This window comes from Oncorhynchus nerka, linkage group LG14, assembly GCF_034236695.1.
Source record: "Oncorhynchus nerka isolate Pitt River linkage group LG14, Oner_Uvic_2.0, whole genome shotgun sequence".
Lineage (NCBI taxonomy): Eukaryota > Metazoa > Chordata > Actinopteri > Salmoniformes > Salmonidae > Oncorhynchus > Oncorhynchus nerka.
In genome coordinates this window covers 23,191,081-23,197,080 of record NC_088409.1, presented here as the reverse complement: position 1 = coordinate 23,197,080, position 6,000 = coordinate 23,191,081, and positions in this window count along the sequence as shown.

Sequence of the window (6,000 nt, the reverse complement as noted above, 5' to 3'; positions counted from 1 at the left end):
GCTGTGAGTCTCTCTTTGTAAGTCTCTAAGAGCTGTGAGTCTCTATTTGTAAGTCTCTAAGAGCTGTGAGTCTCTCTTTGTAAGTCTCTAAGAGCTGTGAGGTCTGTCTTTGTAAGTCTCTAAGAGCTGTGAGTCTCCCTTTGTAAGTCTCTAAGAGCTGGGAGTCTCTCTGGGTAAGTCTCTAAGTGCTGTGAGTCTCTCTTTGTAAGTCTCTAAGAGCTGTGAGTCTCTCTTTTTAAGTCTAAGAGCTGTGAGTCTCTCTCTGTAAGTCTCTAAGAGCTGTGAGTCTCTCTGGGTAAGTCTCTAAGAGCTGTGAGTCTCTCTGGTACGTCTCTAAGAGCTGTGAGTCTCTCTGGGTACATCTCTAAGAGCTGTGAGTCTCTCTGGGTAAGTCTCTAAGAGCTGTGAGTCTGTCTGGGTACGTCTCTAAGAGCTGTGAGTATCTCTTTGTAAGTCTCTAAGAGCTGTGAGTCACCATTTGTAAGTCTCTAAGAGCTGTGATTCTCTCTCGGTACGTCTCTAAGAGCTGTGAGTATCTCTGGGTACGTCTCTAAGAGCTGTGAGTCTCTCTGGGTAAATCTCTAAGAGCTGTGAGTCTCTCTTTGTAAGTCTCTAAGAGCCGTGAGTCTCTCTGGGTACGTCTCTAAGAGCCGTGAGTCTCTCTGGGTACGTCTCTAAGAGCTGTGAGTCTCTCTGGGTAAATCTCTAAGAGCTGTGAGTCTCTCTTTGTAAGTCTCTAAGAGCTGTGAGTCTCTCTGGGTAAGTCTCTCAGAGCTGTGAGTCTCTCTGGGTACGTCTCTAAGAGCTGTGAGTCTCTCTGGGTAAGTCTCTAAGAGCTGTGAGTCTCTCTGGGTACGTCTCTAAGAGCTGTGAGTCTCTCTGGGTACATCTCTAAGAGCTGTGAGTCTCTCTGGGTAAGTCTCTAAGAGCTGTGGGTCTCTCTTTCTAAGTCTCTAAGAGCTGTGAGTCTCTCTGGGTACGTCTCTAAGAGCCGTGAGTCTCTCTGGGTACGTCTCTAAGAGCCGTGAGTCTCTCTGGGTACGTATCTAAGAGCTGTGAGTCTCTCTGGGTAAATCTCTAAGAGCTGTGAGTCTCTCTTTCTAAGTCTCTAAGAGCTGTGAGTCTCTCTGGGTAAATCTCTAAGAGCTGTGAGTCTCTCTTTGTAAGTCTCTAAGAGCTGTGAGTCTCTCTTTGTAAGTCTCTAAGAGCTGTGAGTCTCTCTGGGTAAATCTCTAAGAGCTGTGAGTCTCTCTTTGTAAGTCTCTAAGAGCTGTGAGTCTCTATTTGTAAGTCTCTAAGAGCTGTGAGTCTCCCTTTGTAAGTCTCTAAGAGCTGTGAGTCACCATTTGTAAGTCTCTAAGAGCTGTGAGTCACCATTTGTAAGTCTCTAAGAGCTGTGAGTCTCTCTGGGTACGTCTCTAAGAGCTGTGAGTATCTCTGGGTACGTCTCTAAGAGCTGTGAGTCTCTCTGGGTAAATCTCTAAGAGCTGTGAGTCTCTCTTTGTAAGTCTCTAAGAGCTGTGAGTCTCTCTGGGTACGTCTCTAAGAGCCGTGAGTCTCTCTGGGTACGTCTCTAAGAGCCGTGAGTCTCTCTGGGTACGTCTCTAAGAGCTGTGAGTCTCTCTGGGTAAATCTCTAAGAGCTGTGAGTCTCTCTTTGTAAGTCTCTAAGAGCTGTGAGGTCTCTCTTTGTAAGTCTCTAAGAGCTGTGAGTCACCATTTGTAAGTCTCTAAGAGCTGTGAGTATCTCTGGGTAAGTCTGTAAGAGCTGTGGGTCTCTCTTTCTAAGTCTCTAAGAGCTTTGAGTCTCTCTGGGTAAGTCTCTAAGAGCTGTGAGTCTCTCTGGGTACGTCTCTAAGAGCTGTGAGTCTCTCTGGCAACATCTCTAAGAGCTGTGAGTCTCTCTGGGTAAGTCTCTAAGAGCTGTGGGTCTCTCTAAGTCTCTAAGAGCTGTGAGTCTCTCTGGGTAAGTCTCTAAGTGCTGTGAGTATCTCTGGGTACGTCTCTAAGAGCTGTGAGTCTCTCTGGGTAAGTCTCTAAGAGCTGTGAGTCTCTCTGGGTACGTCTCTAAGAGCTGTGAGTCTCTCTGGGTACATCTCTAAGAGCTGTGAGTCTCTCTGGGTAAGTCTCTAAGAGCTGTGGTCTCTCTTTCTAAGTCTCTAAGAGCTGTGAGTCTCTCTGGGTACGTCTCTAAGAGCCGTGAGTCTCTCTGGGTACGTCTCTAAGAGCCGTGAGTCTCTCTGGGTACGTCTCTAAGAGCTGTGAGTCTGTCTGGGTACGTCTCTAAGAGCTGTGAGTATCTCTTTGTAAGTCTCTAAGAGCTGTGCATCTCTCTTTGTAAGTCTCTAAGAGCTGTGAGTCTCTCTGGGTAAATCTCTAAGAGCTGTGAGCCTCTCTTTGTAAGTCTCTAAGAGCTGTGAGGTCTCTCTTTGTAAGTCTCTAAGAGCTGTGAGTCTCCCTTTGTAAGTCTCTAAGAGCTGTGATTCTCTCTGGGTAAGTCTCTAAGAGCTGTGAGTCTCTCTGGGTACGTCTCTAAGAGCTGTGAGTCTCTCTGGGTAAGTCTCTAAGAGCTGTGGGTCTTTCTTTCTAAGTCTCTAAGAGCTGTGAGTCTCTCTGGGTAAGTCTCTAAGTGCTGTGAGTATCTCTGGGTACGTCTCTAAGAGCTGTGAGTCTCTCTGGGTACGTCTCTAAGAGATGTGAGTCTCTCTGGGTACATCTCTAAGAGCTGTGAGTCTCTCTGGGTAAGTCTTTAAGAGCTGTGGGTCTCTCTTTCTAAGTCTCTAAGAGCCGTGAGTCTCTCTGGGTACGTCTCTAAGAGCCGTGAGTCTCTCTGGGTACGTCTCTAAGAGCTGTGAGTCTCTCTGGGTACGTCTCTAAGAGCTGTGAGTCTGTCTGGGTACGTCTCTAAGAGCTGTGAGTATCTCTTTGTAAGTCTCTAAGAGCTGTGCATCTCTCTTTGTAAGTCTCTAAGAGCTGTGAGTCTCTCTGGGTAAATCTCTAAGAGCTGTGAGTCTCTCTTTCTAAGTCTCTAAGAGCTGTGAGTCTCTCTGGGTAAATCTCTAAGAGCTGTGAGTCTCTCTTTGTAAGTCTCTAAGAGCTGTGAGTCTCTCTGGGTAAATCTCTAAGAGCTGTGAGTCTCTCTTTGTAAGTCTCTAAGAGCTGTGAGGTCTCTCTTTGTAAGTCTCTAAGAGCTGTGAGTCACCCTTTGTAAGTCTCTAAGAGCTGTGAGTCTCTCTGGGTACGTCTCTAAGAGCTGTGAGTCTCTCTGGGTAAGTCTCTAAGTGCTGTGAGTCTCTCTTTGTAAGTCTCTAAGAGCTGTAGGTCTCTCTTTTTAAGTCTCTGAGAGCTGTGAGTCTCTCTTTGTAAGTCTCTAAGAGCTGTGAGTCTCTCTGGGTAAGTCTCTAAGAGCTGTGAGTCTCTCTGGGTAAGTCTCTAAGAGCTGTGAGTCTCTCTGGGTAAGTCTCTAAGAGCTGTGTGTCTCTCTGGGTAAGTCTCTAAGAGCTGTGAGTCTCTCTGGGTAAGTCTCTAAGAGCTGTGAGTCTCTCTGGGTAAGTCTCTAAGAGCTGTGAGTCTCTCTGGGTAAGTCTCTAAGAGCTGTGAGTCTCTCTGGGTAAGTCTCTAAGAGCTGTGAGTCTCTCTGGGTAAGTCTCTAAGAGCTGTGTGTCTCTCTGGGTAAGTCTCTAAGAGCTGTGAGTCTCTCTGGGTAAGTCTCTAAGAGCTGTGAGTCTCTCTGGGTAAGTCTCTAAGAGCTGTGAGTCTCTCTGGGTAAGTCTCTAAGAGCTTTCCACACCTGGATTATTCTTTTCAATTCTTCAAGTTCTGTCAAATTGGTTGTTGATCATTGCTAGACAACCATTTTGAGGTCTTGCCATAGATTTTCAAGTCGATTTAAATCAAAACTGTAACTCGGCTACTCAGAAACATTGGTGTATATTTGGCCATGTGTTTTAGGTTATTGTCCTGCTGAAAGGTGAATTCATGTCTCAGTGTCTGGTGGAAAACAGACTGAAACAGGTTTTCCTTTAGGATTTTTCCTGTGCTTAGCTTCATTCAGTTTCTGTTTTTCTCCTGAACCACCAGCCCCCAGTAATGTGTTCTATTGGATTTGCCCCAAACATTCAGGACAAAAAGTTCATTGTTTTGCCACATTCCATTTTTGCAGTATTACTTTAGCAGCTTGTTGCTAACAGGACACTTGTTTTGGATGTTTTAAATTCTGTACAGGCTTCCTTCTTGTCCCCCTGTCAATTAAATAAGTATTGTGGAGTAACTACAATGTTGTTTATCCATCCTCAGTTTTTTCCTATGACAGCCATTAAACTCTGTAACTGTTTTAAAGTCGCCATTGTCCTCATGGTGAAATCTCTGAATGGTTTCCTTCCTCTCCACCAACTGAGTTATGAATGACGCCTGTATCTTTGTAGTGACTGGGTGTATTAATACACCATCCAAAGTGTAATTAATAACTTCACCCTGCTCAAAGGGATATTCAAAGTCCAGAACAGACAATGGGAGGCACACGGTACTACAGTACATGGAACCATGGCTACAACTCTATTCCACATCAGGTAACTGATGCAAGCAGTAGGATTAGATTTAAAAAACAGATAATACACCTTATGGAACAGCAGGGACTGTGAAGATACACACACTCTACACACACGTACATATGGATGTTGTATTGTAGATATGTGATAGTAGAGTTGTGACCTGAGGGAACACACTTAATATGTTGTGAACAGTGTAATGAAATGTAATGTCATTTAAGGTAATCTTTTTGAATGTTCTGGAACCCAGAATGAGAAGCTGCTGCTGCTTTGGCTAATGGGGATCCTTAATAAATACAAATACAAATGTCTACTTTTTATTTTTACCCATCTACCAATAGGTGCCCTTCTCCATGAGGCATTGGAAAACCTCTTTGGTCTTTGTGGTTGAATCTGTGTTTTAAATTCATTGGTTGAACGAAGGACCTTAAATATAATTGTGTGTGTGGGGTACAGAGATGAGGTAGTTATTCAAAAACCGTGTTAAAACACTATTATCCCACACAGAGTGAGTCAACGGAACTTACGTGAATTGTTAAGAGCATGTGTACTCCTGAACTTATTTAGGCTGGTCATAACAAAGGGGTTGAATACTTATTGACTCTAGACATTTTAGGTTTTCATTTTTAGGTAATTAGGAAAAATGTGGAAAAACACAATTCCTCTGACATTATGGGGTATTGTGTGTAGGCCAGTGACAAAACAATCTCTATTTAATACATTTTAGAATAAGGCTGTAATGTAACAAGATGTGGGAAAAGTCAAGGAATGTGAACACTTTCTGAAGGCCCTGTCCATGCAGATGTGAACATGCACACACACAGGACCACTAGTAACACAGTGCCAGGATGTGACTGCAGCAAGTCCTCTGTCCTGTCGCACTTCACACAGGGATGCATCCACCCACATACATACAGACACACCCACCTCTTTGTGCAATGCTGTCAGATTTTGTGTCTGCTCAGTTGGAAAATAAGAAAAGAGGGAAAAGAATGAATGACTGAAGATAAATAATGATTTATAGTCGCATTGAAAATATGTTCTAGCCCTGTTATAGGGACGTTCAGGTTGGATTTCTCCTGGGCTAAAGGACCCAAAGACATGTCAACGGAATCTTTTCTGTTTAGAGTTGAGAGACAACTTTTCAAGTCTGTGTTTCAAAACAGAGTGTATAGTTAGTGTCTCTCTGTGTCAGTCAGATAGTGGTATGTGATATCAACACCCCCTCTAATCAATATGGCTTGATTAGTGGTTGTAGATGGCTCTCTGTGTCAGTCAGATAGTGGTATGTGATATCAACAACCCCTCTAATCAATACGGCTTGATTAGTGGTTGTAGATGGCTCTCTGTGGGTCGATAAGGAGACACTTTCTGTCCAGCAGATAATTGTCTTACCACTCTCATTAGAGGAAAAGAGAAAGAGGGGGAGGAAAGGCAGAGAAGAGGAAGAGAGA